Genomic DNA, 18,474 nt, shown 5'->3' on the forward strand with positions numbered 1-18,474 from the left:
TCATCGTAGTAACCTGATTTTTATGGGTAATAATAAATCGTAGCATTTTAATAGCTTAGTAATTTTTTTAAATGCAGATCTTGCTTTTTCTATCCTAGATTTTATTTCTAGGGAATGGTCTCAATTTTCATTGACGTTGTAGGTAGTAGTTGTAGACGAATGTAGGTGTATGTTCTTACTCTTTCAATTGGTTAACCATTCACACTGATTCTTTCAATTTGCTGTTCCTTCTTAGAGATCATCATAAATTTTATTTTCTTAATGTTAATTAAGTGATTTTATTTAATAACTCCTGGAGGGCTTCATAACTATCAGCGAATACCACCGTGTCATCCGCGTATCTGATGTTATTGATACTTTCTCCATAAATTCAAATTCCAGTTTCAAAATCTTCTACTGCTCTGACGTATATTAAATTCAAATAATAAAACAAAATAATTTGGTTTATTTATATTTAAGAAAAGATTTTTATAATGGACGTCAAAAAGTCAAATATAACGTAAAATATATAAAAAGCAAAAGAATTATACTGTTAAATTTATTTTATCTTAGTACAAACGCCATGGATCTCTTTGACATACTGATCCTGCTATATGCCAGCACTCCTCATAGCTTCCAAACAGATTTTTGGTTTTTGGGCAACCAACATAATGAACTTCTTGTACACAATCATCAACCCTTACGTCCCATCTCCAAACAAGATGGGCACCTAGACCTACATCGTCACAAGGATGTGTCTCGTGGGGTAAATAACAGTCTTTAACAAAGAAGAAAATAAAAATTAAAAGAGAAATTTTCAGTGGTTGGCTGTAAGGTAACTGTACTCTTTACCGACCATTTCCTATTACCGACCGCAATGAATTTTTTCAGAATTAGACGCATTATGAAAAGTCCATATAACTACTGAAACTTTAACAGTTTCTTTTTATAAAACATAGATATGGCCACATTACAAACATAGTCCAGCCGCTGACTAATGCCAAATTTTCACGCATTTCGCAGTGGTGTTGCAAGACTACATAAGACAGGTTATAAGAATCATTGTCCATGTGTCTTGGCATTATTAAGCATTTTTTAATATATCAAGGTTGGTATTGCACTTTTATAACAAGAAATAGCACAAAACCACGTTTTTTTAAAGATTTAATGTGTTTGTTGGTTAATTATTTTCTCTAATTAAAACTTATTTACAATTAAAGAACGGTCGGTAAAAGGTGCTTTAAAACTTAAAATCGACCCTTTACCGACCGGGCGGTCGGAATGAGGGGAATGTAGTGATTGAAAATTGTGAAATTTAAAAAACAGTTTAGCATACAATTATTCATAATACATTTTTTTTTCTTAAAAGTAATAAACCAACTATTCACTTGAGCATTTACCAACCGATTAGATTGTAATTTTCAATTAAAAGAAGTAATATAAAAATTTTAGTGAAAGAATTACTTCAAATAGAATAATATATCAAGTGTCATATTTCCAAAATTCTGTTTTTGAACGGAAACGATAATCATATTTATGGTACTTTATTGTTTTAAACGTGAATAAAATATATGAATTTTAAAATATTCAAGAGTAGTCTCCTATAATAATATTTTTTTCACAGTCGGTAACAGAGTACAAAAATATATATTGTGACCTATTACCGACCGAGATTATTATAAACGTTTTGTTTCCAGATTCAAGAAAAACTTTAAGCTAGTTCTGAAAAACGGGAAAACTATACCAATGAAAATCTTCAGCAAGCATTGGATTCTATTCGAGATGGAATGTCGTTTGGAAAAGCATCCAGAGAATTCGAAATTCCAAAAAGCACCCGAGTTGATAAAATTCATAACAAATATGAAAAAGGTGCTACTACTGGGGCCCACTGTATCCTGACTGCAGCTGAAGAACAAACCATAGTAGATTGGATTATATATTCAGAAGCTGTTGGTTTTCCTGTAACAAAAAATCAATTGTTGGGGTGTGTTGCAGAGAACTAGGTAGCCGTCTAGAACGAGCAAACAAATTTAAAGACGGAATTCCAGGTCGTCATTGGTACGAAAATTTTTTCGCCAGCTCTTTCATCGAGTATGTCACAATCTGACCAAACTTCGGGAAAATATAACAGAAAAAGTGTAAGAGGTTGGTTTAATAGAGTTTCAGACTTTTTAAGAACAAATAATATGGAGGAAATTCTATCAGACCCACAAAGAATTTTTACTTTTCAGCTTTTTTTCTTTTACCAAAAGAAAAATGTGTAATCGTAAGAAAAAGTTCGAAAAAAGTTTATACCAGAATCGCTAATGACTAGAAAGAATGCCTCACGGTACTTTTGACAGTTTTAGCAGAAGTACAAGTTGGGAAACCAACTTTTTTTTTTCCCTCTAAAAGAGTACCAGCCAGAATTCATTTGAAAATGCTCTGGGCTTTGGTATTGGCCATTCTGACTCCGGGTGTATGACAGGAGAATGTTTTTATGAATTCATTAAAATGTATTCTATAAAAAATGGATTGTTGAAAAGAACGTTTCTTTATCTGTTGTGCTTTTTCTAGATGGCCATTCTTCACATTTAACGTTTCATCTTACTGAGTTCTGCAAAAGCAAAGGTGTTATAATAATTGCTCTTCTGCCTAACACCACACATCTGTTGCAACCACTAGATGTTGCTATTTTTAGGCCTGTTAAACTTTCCTGGACAAACAGGATCCATAATTGGCGTATTAAGAATAATAGCAAAAAACTAAAACGGGAAGATTTTGCAGAGGAAGAATATGCTGTGGTTATATATGAAGGAGAATCCTTTACTGGAGTAAGTCTTGGCTTTGACGGTACGGGATTCGAAGTGAAGACTATAATAAGAAGTGGTTCACATTGGAAATGGACTAAGAAAGAGGATATTTTATCATATTCAAAAAATGAAATAGTTTCAAAAATTAATCCTCCAAAACCCGTGAATAAAAGGGGCATCTATGCAATTCCGGAGATGGCTGCAATAAAAAATAAAATTATTTCATACCAAAGTTGAATCTATTATACATGCCCAATATATTATGTAACTTTTTATTTGTTGTATTATGAATTTATATTTTTTAAAATATTAAAATCTTCAACTGCGTTTGTTTTTTCAATTGAGCCAGTAGATATGATTATTTTTAAATAAATAAGTTAATATAATGTTGTTAATTACTTAAATAAATAGTCCCCCAAGAAGGTCGCTGATAGGACTGAAATGTCCAGTAATTAGGTGCTTGTGGTCGGTAATAGCAAAAAAATCGGTCGGTGATAAGTGAGTATTTTTTAAGCCGGTCGGTAAAGGGAGCATTTTAATGAAATTGTACATAATTATTAAAACATTTAAAAAAAGAATTAAACTGTGATAATATTATTTTTTCTATATTACTAGATGAATCGACTAGATTAAAACTTATCTTTAAAAATTATGGAAAGAAAAATAAAAATGTATTCTTCTTATTATTGAATCTGCTTATAAGGAAAACCTTAAGTGGTCGGTAAAAGGTGCAGTTACCTTATATCATGTTTTAAAATAACTTGCAATCAATTAAAAACTTTTCATATATAATATGTATGTTTATTAACATTTTAAATTTAATATTTAACAGCTTTATAGTAACTTTACTTGCGGCAAAATAACAAAATTGCATACGAACGCTACACTTTTCACTTTCAAAACGCATTTTTGTGGATAGGACACTTGGATCAAAAGATATTGAATTTTTACAGTTGAGTTGATACTAATTTCATTTAAAAATTTGGTTTTATCGTATAAAGATTCCTTGTATTAGACATCATAAACAGCTTTATTTTATAACGGTTAGATTTCGAAGAAAATAATGACAATCTACAATGCCCCAGAAAACTATTTAGCCGTTTGTCAATACTTAAATATTTCGAAGGTAAAAAAAACTTTTTACAATAAAATTTTTTACAATAGTGATAACGTGTACTCTAATCGACGCCAAATTATTAGTTACGCAACGTTCTTGACGAATTCGGATGTCATCAAAGCTACAGCAATGAAAAATAAATAAAAATCTTTAATAACTTATAACCTTATAAAAAAATTTTTAAGCTGTATCATTTTTTGAAAATAAATCTTTAAAAACTCCAATGAAAGAGATGCATTACTCTGGCTACAATGGAAACTCCAACAAAAGTTTTTATTTCATTTTACATGACGAGCTTTGCATCCCTATTATTTATCTTATCAGATCATTTCCCAATAATAACTTGAACCGACTGGCTTGAACTACGAGTGGATGGCATGAGCAGTACTGAACCAAATAAGAACGCGCGTGAACGCTGTGAAGAACCACAGAGTACAATAGGACCAGCTTGATGAAAATAATACCTTATGCTCGTGTGGCCAACCTAAAGATAATATGTATCATCTGCTCCAGTGCAACCAATGCCCGTTTCCGTGCAAGATGAACAACCTGCAGGAAGTTAACGCCAAGACAATAACCTGCGTCTGATTTTGGGCTAAACATCTCAATTGATCATGCTTCGACACGAAAAATAAAGTAATAAAATTAAATTAAATAAATTATTGAACTGAAATTAAGTAATATTAAATTTAAAAAATATACTCCCAAATAAGTTGTACACAAAATCTTACAGATTTTTACATAAATTGTTATCTTTTCTCATATTAAAAAAGATGCAGAGAACCAGCAGAAAACATGTTCTAAAGAGTTAACTTTACATTCTTCGAATTCATTGTCACCACAATAGGTATTGCCTCTTGTAGCTTCCACGACTTGTGCGAAACAAGCAGCGACATTATCAGACCGTGTGTATGAATTTGTGTCTCTTTCGGATCTCTGATGAGTAGAAACTGGTTTATATGCAAAATGCAAAGTACAGTTACACGATCCTATGATAATAAAAACTACGCAAAGGAAAACATAAACAAAGGTTTTAGCTGCAAAAACCAACAGTATGTAGAATTATCATAAAAGCAAACTACTCAATCAAATGTTATGGCAAAACATGAGATTGGGATCACCACTATGTCCAGACATAAGTTCATAAACTACAAGAATTCCAGGACGGATAAAAAATAATGCAAAGTTATGAAGTCTTCTTTAAAAAAAAATGAACCAAATAAATGTTTTAAATTGTTGCTGAAAATGACAAGAAATACATACTTCCTTTTTAACAACGCTACCAATTATCAAATTTAAATAAAAAAAATTTAGTTTTTCTCATTGAGGCAACATTTAAGGTAAACCCAAAGGAAATAGTTTTAATTTAAAAAAAGCAAAATCAAAAGTTTTTCTAAATAATAAACAAATTACCAGCCACTGTGAATGGTCTTCTTTGAGACCTGGCCAGGCGGTCTGGAGATGGTAATATGGCGTTTACAGCGGCTACCAAAAACAATAAGAAAATAAATTTCATGTTTAAATAGTTTAAGTATAACACTGAAATAAAATTTATACTTTTAGAATAAATAACTGAACGTAAACCAGGTATATATACCGTTCTATTTCATAAATTTCATAAATTAAAAAATTTAATTAAGATAAGAAACAATGAAAAATGGGATGTGGGAGTGAACAAATTTATGGAAAAATCAATTTCACAAAAGATTAATAAAAGTAATCCATTCTACCTTGGTAAGCAAATTTACCATTCTTTATTTCATTTGTAGTTTATTCCTTTATAATAAATAGGTTGGTATTCTAATATTTAGAAATATGGGAAATATGTAAAATGCGTATTAATTGCATATTTGTATATTTTGGATGGATTGTATAAGTCCATGTAAATTTAATAAAAGTGCATATTTTCAGGTATACCACAATATAGACAAAAATATCTAAGAACGTAAGTAATGCAATTTAGCGAGGTAGATAGAAATATCCCTCGAAAATACCCCTTATTGGTATTAGCATAATATGACAATATGGGGAGTAAAATGCGATAAGTCGGTTGCCGGCATTAAATAAAATTATAAATCGTAAATCAATATGGTTTTTCACGAAAGCCCAACAAATAAAACACTACCAAAATTTGCATTAGCAAAAAACAAAATTACAGTAATTTCAGTTTGGTGTATTCTTTGGTTCAGTAAAGTTGTGTTTAAGTATTTGTCAAAAACATTTGAAATTTGCAAGTAAATCAATTTTTCTGAAAAATTCGATTAACCATATGTTACCGGTTTGTACCAAAACGGTAAGTATTATGTTTAATTTAATTATTGTTTTAATTTTTAAATATTTTTCTAGAAATATACGCCAAATTTAATTTTACTTTAAAATGTAAGTTTTAGAATACGACTGTCATTTATTATAAAAAACTGATTTTAAAATTAATTTAAACAAAGGTGTAAACATGGTTTTCATGCTGATTTTTCGTCATACATTAATGAGTACGTTATTTTTTACAATAAAAATGTGATATATTACTAAAACTTCTGATATTTTTGAAGAAGAATTCAACAATTTAATACGTTGCATCCAAAATATTGTTGCTGCTTGTTTTGTGATATTAGTACTTTTATACAAGTTTAGATTGTAATACAGGGCAAATCGGCACTCCGGTTCATAAAATTCAAAAATTATTCAGTTCTATTTCGCTTTAACTAAACTTAGTCTCAAAAATTGTTAATTTCTTTTGGTTATGTCTTGTCTTGTTGTATTGATGGCTTTGCTGCAAGGCAATTGCCAGCCCGATTTGTGTAAGACCCCACTTTGTCTGGCTCTGGGCCATGCAGGAATCTCTGAAAACTTCACTGAACTACAGCTTTTCTCGTGGTAGCGCTTTTCTTGTTTCTATATAGCTTTTAACTTCGCTATTATTGTATCGGCTTTCTGATCTACGGCAATAATTGATTGCCGTAGATCAGACAAATTAATATTACAACAAATGGAATAAGAGGCCAACACCAAAGCACTAAAACAGGCAGGATTATAGGATACATCGGGGAAATTGGATAGTTGAGCTTCAGAGTTTGATTTTATTAATGTTAATGAAATGCATCATTATCTCTATAGTTTCGTCTTCCGGAGAGGATAGAATGTCAGTCATGGATAATGGTGATATTTTCTTTTTTGATACAAAGTACTTATATAAGACCAAATTAGTAATATAGTTAATAGGGCACTCGAAAAATATGTGATTCAGGTTTTCTTTCATGCCGCATTCACAGGCAGGGCATCTTTTATAATAATTTTGAAAAGATGGGCATTAGTCAGGCAATGACCTGTACGCATTCTAATTATAGTTGTGATGTGTCTCCTATCTTTATAATTTGAATTGCCATACCATGTCTTATCGGTGAATGTTGATTGAACTCTAGCATACCCACGATGTCTGGATAAGACTAAGATTCTCCATTTATCTTTAAAAATGTTTAAAATATCCTGTTTTAAGAAATTTAAAATGTCTTTTATGTCATATACCATTTTTCTGGGAATATTAAGATCTGTTCCAATTTTGGCCAAAGTATCTGCCACTGAATTCCCAGGTATACCTGACTGACCCGGTATCCAGGATAATTGGATATTATAACCATTCATGTTAGATGCAGCAATTAGCCTTTTTGTCGTAAGAACCCAATATTCAGAATTTGTTGAAAAAGAAGGATTACAGAGTTTTGTTATAGCCCCCTGTGAATCTGAGAAAATTATCACATTTTTAATTTTTTTATTTATGGCAGTTTTTACTGCATCATATATGGCAATTATTTCTGCTTTGTAAATACTTAAATGGTTGGGAAGACGTGACGAAAATTTATAATTTAGGGATAGAATGAATATACCAAAACCAACTCTGTTGTCCCTCTTCGACGCATCAGAAAAAATGAAAGTGTATTGAGATTTTAGACTATTAGTTTTGGCCTCAAAATTAATTCTTGACCTAATGTCTCCTTTTTTACAATTACAGTTAAAAGTCTTTAAAGGTTTATTGAGTATATGAAAATCAATTTCGTAACATGGAAAATTTGAACCTCTATATATTAACTTTAAATAGGGCCTATATTATTGAAGTGATTCCACTAGGTATGGTATTTTGTCTTTATTCCAATACTCCGGTCTATGGATTATTTTTAATAGAAAGTTGTTGATAAATTGAATAGTAGGATGATTTGTTACAACTAAGAATTTTGAAATTAATTTAAGGGCCAGTAGTTTTCTTCTATGTTCCAGATCTAATATAGATGCTTCGGCTAAAAGTGAAGCCCTGGGTGTGGACCGCATACATCCCATACATATACGCAATCCCTCATGAAACACCACATCCAATTTACTGAGAGCGGCCTTAGAATATGGTCTAAGAAACATTGATCCAAAATCAAGATGTGATTGGACTAGAGCAGAAAAGGCGATCAAAAGTGTGTTTGGATCTGCACCCCACCATACCCTACACAGTGCTCTTAATACATTTAGTGATTTTTTTGCTTTATTTGTAATGTTAGTAATGTGTGGTGACCATTTCATGTTTTCTTGCAGTATAATATCCAAATATTTAACCTCTTTTTTAAAGGCAATGATTGCATTATTAATATGAACGGGGGGTGGGATGGTATGTTTCCTCCCTCTAGTGAACCATACTGCCTCACATTTATCCATGGAAAGTGACAGGTTGTGTTCACGAAGATGTGAATTTATGTGCTTTAAAGCATTATTGATATTATTTACCATAGCTGCTACACTTTTTCCTCTGATCATAACTGCCAAATCATCAGCATACCCTATGATAGATGCTTCTCCCAAATTTAAATCAAAAATATCCCTTAAGTAAATATTGAATAAAATAGTACTCAGAGGGGAGCCCTGTGGTATACCCGAGGTTGTTGGTACAGGACCCAGGAAAAAGCCGTCATTACCCCTACAATATAGTGATCGTTCTGTCAAAAGATTGAGAATTACGTTACACATTCGGATAGGCACTTCTAAGTTTTTGAGTTTACTATAGAGTTTATATATGTCAACATTATCGTATGCAGCATTTATGTCTAAAAAAATTACGTTGACTGACTCAGAGGATTGAAATGTAAGGTTAATTTAAGATGTGATGAATGTTATGTTGTCATATATACCTATATTTGTCGGATCCCTATTTGGTTTTAAAAAACTAATAATATTAAATGTTTTCCATACGGCTGATATTTCTCCACCCATTAAAATTTTATTATAACTATTAATAAGAATTTGTTTAGCTTTGAAAGGTAAAAATTGAAATATTTCATAAGGTATATCATCCACACCAGGGGCAGATGATTTCTTTTTATTTAAGGCCAGGTTTAATTCATTTATGGAAAAGGGCTTTAAATTTTCATCTACATTGTCAAGAGCAAAATTTGGATCTATATTTATGATTGACATTTTATTTAAAATAGATATTTTAAGATTATCTGGAATAGTAAGATTAAATCTTCCTGTTTTGAAGTTATTATTATTGAATTTCTTAATCTTGTTCCAAACATAAGTCATGCTAGAGTTCCTATTTAAAGTTTCACAAAAAAGCCTAAACTATTCTTTCTTTTATTATTTAATTTTTTCTTAGTTAATGCAATGGTTTTTTTTGCTAATATATAATTTTCCATAGATGGAACATTATTAAAATTTGCTATGGCTTTTTTCCTTTCCTTAACCCAGGATGTACAATCATTATCCCACCAGGCATTACCCCTTTTAACATGTATACCAGCCTGTTTAAACGGAATTACTTGATCAGCTACTGTGTTAATAATATACATTGGTTGATCATAAGTTAAGTTATAATCTAAATCTTGAAGGTACATCAAAACTTTATTATGGTACGCTTCCCAGTCAGCTTTTTTAAAGTTTCTAATTTTATAAGGACTAGTCATGTTGTTAAATACCTCACAATTGCCATTATCATTACGTAAAAGACGTATAGGAAAGTGGTCACTGTTACCACAATCTTTAATAGTATCCCAATTAGCCTGTATAGCTAGATTCCCACTTACCATAGTCAAATCTACTGCTCTTGGTATTGCCGTTGATAATTGAAATAGTGTTGGTGAACCATCGTTCATAATCACAAGATCATTATCAAATAGGAAATCATGAATTATTCTACCTCCTTTGTTGGGTGTAGCTTTATCCCATGAGGGATGATGAAAGTTAAAATCTCCCATAATTATAATGTTTTTAGGATTAAAGGAAATAAGATCATTTAAAATATTGTTATTTATATGCATATGTGAGTTGCAATAAAAATTAATTACTTGTAAATTACCTACCTATTTCTATTATTATATATTGAATATGTTCTGAAGAAAAAGATTTAATTTTCTTAAATATTATATTATTTCTAATGCATTTTACTATCCCACCATACCCATCATCTCTATCCTGCCTAACTATGTTATATGAATTGAGCCTAAAATTGTCATTGGCCTTTAGCCAAGACTCATTTATTAAAAAAATATTATAGTTTTCGTTGTAAATTAAGCTAATTAAATTACCCCTGTTTGAATTTATGCTTCTTAGATTCCAAAAAATTATCTTTAACTTAATTGTATCTGACCTAGATAAAAAGAAAAGAAGGTTATTTATGACTCTGAGTCCGATTGGGAACCGGGGTCTATAATATTCATATTAAAATTTTGACTGAAGAGTATATTTTTAATTACTCTTTTATTATTTTCTGAAGTATTCCAGATTGCATTAATAATACATCTAACCTCATCTGGATATGTGGAAGGAGATTTTTGTGAATTATATGTATGAACTGCACTAGTAGTAGGCAACTGTGTATTTATATTATTTTCAAGTTTTTTTGAGAAATTTGGTGAGTTGTTTTCATTTTGAGATCTTGAGTTGGGAAATAGTAAATTTTCATTATGACCCTTTTTATCATAGCCTTTGTGAATTATTCTTTTTTTTTTTATTGTTTTCAGCCACAACTTGTTAATAAGATCCTTTGATAGGGTCGGTTCTTACATGATGTGTACGTCTTTGTGAAGGTTGAATGAGGTTATCTTTATTATCATGAGTTTTTTCAGTTCTATTAAAGTTTTTAATGATAGGGAATTCGGAGGGGCGATATACAAATTCATCACGTGTCAAATAATTTTTTTTAACTATTTCGCTGGCATCATAGAAAGTTATATTTTCAAAAGACATGAGCTTTTTGATATTTTTTTGTCTTGTATACTCGGGACAGGTTTTATCGGTTGATTTATGGGGGTTTTTACAATAAAAACATTTAATTTCACAAGAAGGGTGAACCTCCCCATCTGATTTTTTTTCTTCAGCACAGGTAAAGCACCTCTCCTTGCCTTTACAATTTGTACGTGTATGGCCATACCTTAAACATCTAAAACACTGAGTTACTGGTGAAATATATACAGAAGCAGGTCTTTCCAATCTATATACATTTATGGATTTAGGGAGACAAACTCCTTTAAATGTAAAGAGAACCGATCCAGTAGGTTCATATGTAGTTTCATTATTTTTAACTATTTTACGATTAAGTCTCCTAACTTACAGCACTCTAACAGTTGTTTCTCTCCTAATTCGACATCAATTTGCCTAACTAATCCCTTACAAGTTACAAAATTGAATGGTATAAATATTTTATAGCCTTTATCAAGAAGAGTTTTATTTTTTACAAAATTATTTGTATAAGCCTTTGTTATTAATTTTTTTATATCGGTTAAGTTTTGAATACAAATATCTCTAGCAATTTTAATATTGTTAAATTTACCAACATTGAAACCCACTTTTTCAGTGGATTCCACATATACCAAAAAAGGCCCATTATCGTTTTGTGAATAAAAAACTGGCTCTTTTTTAAGGTTATTGCTATTACTGGTCGCATTATTAATAAAATTATCACCATTATCCATCTGATCTTGGCATTCTAGCCCTGTGCTGGGGGGACCGCCCCCCCTGTGACGCTCATACTACATTAAACAATCAACCAGAAGAGATAAGCATGCAATCAGAGAAAAACAAAAAAAAAACAAAAAAATTAAGCCAATAAACAAACTATGCAAATTAACAAAATAAAGCTTATTTAGCTGTTATCAAGCTCAACTCACCTTTTAGAAACACACACCAACACAAAATTAGATGGAAAGGGATGAAAACACAGCCTCCCAAACTAAAGCTTATGTCGTGAACTTCTTTTGGTTATGTTATTAGGAATAATTTTTGCTCTTCTTCTTTTTCTTCTTCTTCTTTTTATGTAGACATGACTTGTTTGTTGTTCAATGTACCTCCAGTAAGTTGTCGTTCCATCGTTTTCGTGGTCTTCCTACTGATCGTCTTCCTATTATTGAACCGTCTCTTGTCGTCTTTACTACTCTATTTGTTGTCATTCGGCTTATATTATCGTTCTATTTTACTATTCTATTTCTTACCCAGTTCTTGATGTTCTCCACCTTGCATTTACGTCGTATATCTGTACTTCTAGCTCTGTCCCATGGTGTCTTGCCAACAATTTTTCTTAAGTGTTTTCATCTATGTTGTTTATAACATTCCTTTTGCCTTCTCTGTGTCAGTTCTTGTTTCTGTCGCCTATGTCATTATTGGTCTGATCACTGTTTTGTAGATTCTACCTTTCATTTCTTTCCCGATGTAGATAAAGTCTATGATGTGTCATGAATTATAATAATAAAACAAAATAATTTATTTAATTTATATTTTATTAAAGATTTCTATAATGGAAGTCAAAAGCCAAATATAACGTAAAATATATAAAAAGAAATACATATTTTATCTTAGTACAGTGGACTTTCTTGACATAATGGACGTGCGGTATACAAACATTGTTCATAGATTACAAACCTATTTTTGGTATGCGGGCAACCAACATAAGAGATTTTTTGTACACAATCATTTTTTTCTACGTCCCATTTCCAAACAACAATGAAACTGTTCCTTTCAGTCCTACAAGGCATCTCGTGGGGTAAATGACAATCTTTAACAAATAAGAAAATATTTTTATTAGATATTGAAATACACCTTTTCAATATGAAATATTATGTGTTTGTTTGCATTTTGTATGTAAAACAGTTGGGTATAACAATTCCGTGGCTGGCGTGAATATGTTGACATGTCTAAAAACACAGTTTTTCAGGGCATTGATTTTATTTTTGACAATTAGGTGTAAAAAAATATTAACTTTTTCTTATTTTAGTGTCGTAAATATAAGAAATTTTGGTCGATTTTTCCAATTCTGAAAAAAAAATGACATTTCCTCTGGTGATTTTATAGAAATTAGAATTGTCACATTATACAATGTTACAATTCTGATTTCTATAAAAACTAGTACTTGTCAACTTATTCACCGTAAGCCACTTACTCTGATTCAAATCAATCTGACGCAATAGAGTTGAAAGATGAAACTTTACAGCCAAATTAAACATGCCCTTCCGTTAGGAATATTTATTTCAGAAACGAAACGTAAAATAAATTGTAATTAAAATAAAGAAAACAGTGACTCCTTAAGCCCACTTCTCTTTAATGCAATAATGAACGAAATAATACAAGCAGTACGTAAAGATCATGGCTACACAATAAGAAACAAAGAAATCCAAATATTATATTATGCAGACGACACCGCATTAATCGCTGAGACAGAAGGCTTCAAAGAATAACACACATCTTCAATACAATAGCCAAGAAATACAATATGATATTATCAGCAGAAAAAACCAAATGTATAGCAACATCTAAATACCCAATATGATGTAAAATCGAAATTTATGGGAAAATAATAAAGCACGAAGCAAGGTTTAGATATCTGGGAATATATATAACTAGTTACGGAGATGTTGAAGTAGAAGTACGACAACAAAGTTTAAAAGCAACTAAAGCGGCAAAATCTCTTAATGACACAATCTGAAAGAAGAAACACCTAAGACAAAACACAAAAACAAGAATCTATAAAGCAGTAATTAGACCTATATTAACATACACAGCGGAGACAAGACCTGACACATCTAAAACGAGACGACTACTAGAAACAACAGAGATGAAAATACTCCGACGAGTATCGGGAAAAAGTCTTTTGGATAGGGATAGAAGCGAAAACAGAAGAAGAGCATGTAATATAGAAGACATAAATGGATTGGTGTCAAAACGAAAACAGGAGTGGAACAAATACATTAGTAGAATGGAAGAGGATAAAATAGTACGAATAGCACGAGATAAGTCACCAAATAAACGAAGAAGTATTGGCAGACCAAGAAAAATATGGTGCGACAATTTAAACAATTTAGGAGCCTAATATTAAAGAATAAACAGGCTTTATAGCCTACATACAAGACGGAAGAAGAAGAAGAAGATAAAAAGATCAGTCTTCTTTGTCACATACAAATAAAATTAAAAACAATAATCGGTTTTGTTATTATTCAATGCTATCTTCATCTGCATTGTCACTATCACCTGGATATCTTTCGTCAATATCGGGATCTGTTGATCTGGTTTCAGTTGTTTTTATATTTAAATAGAAGTGGTGGAACAAATGATCTATTTGATGCCAAATATCCAGAAGATCTTTCTTTTCCTTGCTTATTGGTAAAGGTTCTTTCACAAGTTTAATAAACCTTCTTTGGCAATTTTTGTGCAATTCTCCTAAAAATCTTCTAAAAAGCTTCGCCATCGTAACAGAGGTAACTGATGTTATCAACATTAACATGTGTGATTATCTGAACAACTGAACAGCAGCAAACAGAAAACCGTTTAACTTTATGTACATCACGTGACCAACGAGTTACAGTACAATGACCGCTACCATCCAGTGAATTCTGCCACGTGGATACAAAACGGGGCTACTGCTTCAACATTCTGGACTGAATTGCGACGTATTGGACAGCAAGATCAGCAACTATAAAATAATAAAACACCATGTAAAAATCAATATTTTTCAGTCCGATTTTTATCTATTGTGTTGTTACTAAAATCTTTGTAAGTCGAAAATAAAAGTTTTAATTGTGAGTTCCGTTTTTAAAAAAGTGTTTTTCCCAAGAACATTTATAATTGGCGCAGAGTCAGTACGGAAGTGGAAGAGTCATTATAGATCGTCGTCACTTTTAAGTATTTGTCCAAGAACCAGCCCAAGGAAAACCGTCTGCAAAGAACCACATCCGAAGGAATTTGGAAGTTAGAAGCCTTCAGGAGCAAAGGAATACACATCGGCATCGTCTTTATCCTGTTAGCGATTTTTATCATTACTTAGAATTAAGAAGATTAAATTTTGAAAGAAATTTTTATTAAACCAGACTCCTATGATTCTTTAGATTGAATCAGAGCTAGATTAGAAGATAAATTAAACAAAGATTTGAATAGATTAACAGAAAGATTAAAATTAGAAGAATTTGACTACGAAGTAATTTACAAAAAAGGCAAAGCTAATACAAATGCGAACGCACTGTTTTGAATTGAAATACACACAAAGGAAACTAAGGACATCGATTCACAAATTAAGAAAGTCTTTGATGATTTAGTAGACATGAAAGACGATGGATGGTCAACGACTAATAATCCAGATGAAGATCGAATAATCGACGGTATTGTAAGAAAAAGCAACATAATTAATTTCAGAAAACATCCCAGAAAACAATATTGAAAACGAAGATCAAAACATCCCAGAAGACACTATTGAAAACGAAGATCAAAACATGGACAAAGACGGAAATGAAACAATACATACAGCAATCCATACACAAAACCAATTCCTGGTATACCTATTTCGAAAAAAACACTTAACTTCTACAATAACCAAATTATAGTTAAAACCGCCAACTACAATCCACGACCTAGAGCAATTATACAAACCTTTCCGAACAAAAGACGTTATCATATCCAGCTATCGAAGGATCAGTTAAAATTAAGGAACACCTCAACCCGAAAAAGAATTATACATTTTTATTTGAAGCAGAAGAAGAAATTTATGCAGAAATTTGCGAAATTATCAGGAAAACTCTTAAACACAACGCATATGACTTAGTAAAATGTAATATTTTATTGGAAGATGTTTACCTAGAAGAACAAAAAAAAAAAGAAATTATAAAAAACTATCATGAAGGAAAAACGAACCACAGAGGAATAGCTAAAACAGAAAGTCAAGTAAGGAAACGATATTACTGGCTTAATATGAAGAAGGGCATAGAAGATATCATAAACTTTTGCGATATATTATGTCAAAATAAACACGACAGACTTTCTTCTAAACCAAAATTTATGGTTACACCACCTCCCACTAAACTAACGGAAATAGTTCACATTTATTCATTTCAGGACAGAAGTTTCTAACCATAATAGACGTATTTTCGAAGTATGGACAAGCCTACCCAATAAATGGAGAAAATGCAATCAATGTACTCAACGCCCTATTGATTTTTATAACACATCATGGACTCCCAACAATGATAGTAGCCGATAATGGTACGGAATTTAAAAATAGATTAATACAAGAATTTGTAGACTCTCATAAAATCTCCATTCACTATACGACACCAGAGAATCCGCAATCCAACGGGATGATTGAGAGATTTCATTCTCGATTAGTCGAACATCTTTGAATCCTAAGGAACACCAAAGCAAAGCTCTCGATAAAAGAACAAATGCTATACGCTATAATTGAGTACAATAATTCCATTCATGCAGCAACGAAGTTAAGAGCTATTAACATATTAAACGGACATATCGACGCAAAAGATTCCTTTGACGTTGACATACAGAAAGTAATACTAAACAATTATATCCACAATCATAGAGATAACAAAGGAATTATATAAGGAAGTAAACCAGCATTGACAAGAGAATAAAAATAAAGTCATCGAAAATAGAAACAAATCGAGACAAGACCCTATTACGTGTTAACCAAGCACAAAAATCTATAAACGAAAAATAGTAACCAGAAATAAATTATTTCCGCAATATTCCGCAAAACATATAAAAAGGAATAACAAAGTGACTGTAAATACATCAAAAGCTACAGTTAAGAAGAAAAACATAAAACATCAACCTAAATCAAAAACTAATTCTGAACCTTCCCCACAGGATCACATGACGATGGAAGAGGAAGTGAAGATCAAGAACGAGTAGGACAACCCAGGAATAATTACCCTCAACCTGGGACAAGCAAAGATTCATACTAGTACACATGATTTTATTCACTTTTTCAAACTACTACCAATAAGGAAAGACTTGGACAGAATTGAAAATCAGTAAGATGTAGTGACCGCAGCAATTCAAAATGGACTTAGCCATCCATATTTTAGCAGTTTACAAAATTTCGACCAAGCTTTTAGATACCAATTAAAATCAGCTCAAGAAAAATTCTCAACAATTTACCCCTATAACACGCAAAAAGCTTCTTGTCAGTCCAAACTCGAGATGTCATCATACAAAGATTATCAGATGCCCATAATATAGGAATATTCCCCGAATCAAAAAAAAATACTTGAGACATTTTTATTGTAAAACTCGATGTTCTACAACAAAAATTTAGGGCCTAAAAGGAACTTATCTCATCAATCTTCCGCCCAGATGTGAATTAAAAACCCCAATCCAGAGTTACATAAATTCAAGGACAACCATCCCAGAGGAACCGCTAATGCTTCCCAAAATTAGGAATTAAGATATTCAAACAGAGGAATCTAAAGTAAAGATTATGTCAACAACTCGACTGGTCAAATTTAAATTTTGTTTTATCAATTTGATGTCTATAGATATTAGATATATCGCGGCTTTCAAAGAGTTGTCAGTATATTTACAATGAGTTTAACCTTCTAGCGGTCGCGCGTATGTGGTAGATACACGGTAATAGATTTAGTATATTATCTATTACCTACGCTGCGCTGCACTCCATTACTAAAGCAACCTTCCAGTGCACAAATAACCTGTCAAGGGATAGTACGTTGCTGAGAATTTTGCATTTATATTTCAGATATACACGCGACTTTTTAGTTACATTAGTCCTATTTTAATATTGATAACATATTACTATTTCATGCATTTTTTGTGTTAAAAACTTTCTACGTTGATATAAGAGGTCTGTATCTCTCATATACACGCGACCATTTGTGACAATTAGTTCCATTTTGTTTATTTTATTTTAGAAATGGAGGATAAGAAGAAGATTTTCAATCTCATTGATCCCACTGGTATAGAAGCTGTTACAAATTTGATGTTTGCTGAGTCGGATGACGATATACGTATGGATAATAGCGATATAAACGAAGAGGAACATGTTTCGGAACGTGATTCCGAATTGAGTGATGGAAGTAATGCCGAAGACGAAGCTGACAGTTTTAAAATGAGGCTTACATAGCTCAACTAACCAATCACCAAGTGTCCATCTTTAAAAAGGGCATTCGAAAAGATCCTAACTGCTACAGAAGATTATGTGTCCTACCTACTTTCGGAAGATTGTTTGGAGAGATAATAATTGGAAAAATACAAGATGATGTAGGACATCTAATTAGCGAAGACCAAAGTGGATTTACACGTGTTAGATCTTACACTGACTGATAACTT

General features: G+C 31.6%; 1 long non-coding RNA gene across 1 annotated transcript; it reads right to left on the reverse strand.

The window, feature by feature from the left end:
- Positions 1 to 435: 435 nt before the first annotated feature.
- Positions 436 to 5,452, reverse strand: LOC140438478 (uncharacterized). Its single transcript, XR_011950549.1, has 2 exons — positions 5,302 to 5,452; positions 436 to 757 (listed from the first exon to the last, which is right to left on the reverse strand). It is a non-coding gene; the product is annotated as an uncharacterized lncRNA (long non-coding RNA).
- Positions 5,453 to 18,474: the final 13,022 nt, after the last annotated feature.

This window comes from Diabrotica undecimpunctata, chromosome 4 (assembly GCF_040954645.1).
Source record: "Diabrotica undecimpunctata isolate CICGRU chromosome 4, icDiaUnde3, whole genome shotgun sequence".
Taxonomy (NCBI): Eukaryota; Metazoa; Arthropoda; class Insecta; order Coleoptera; family Chrysomelidae; genus Diabrotica; species Diabrotica undecimpunctata.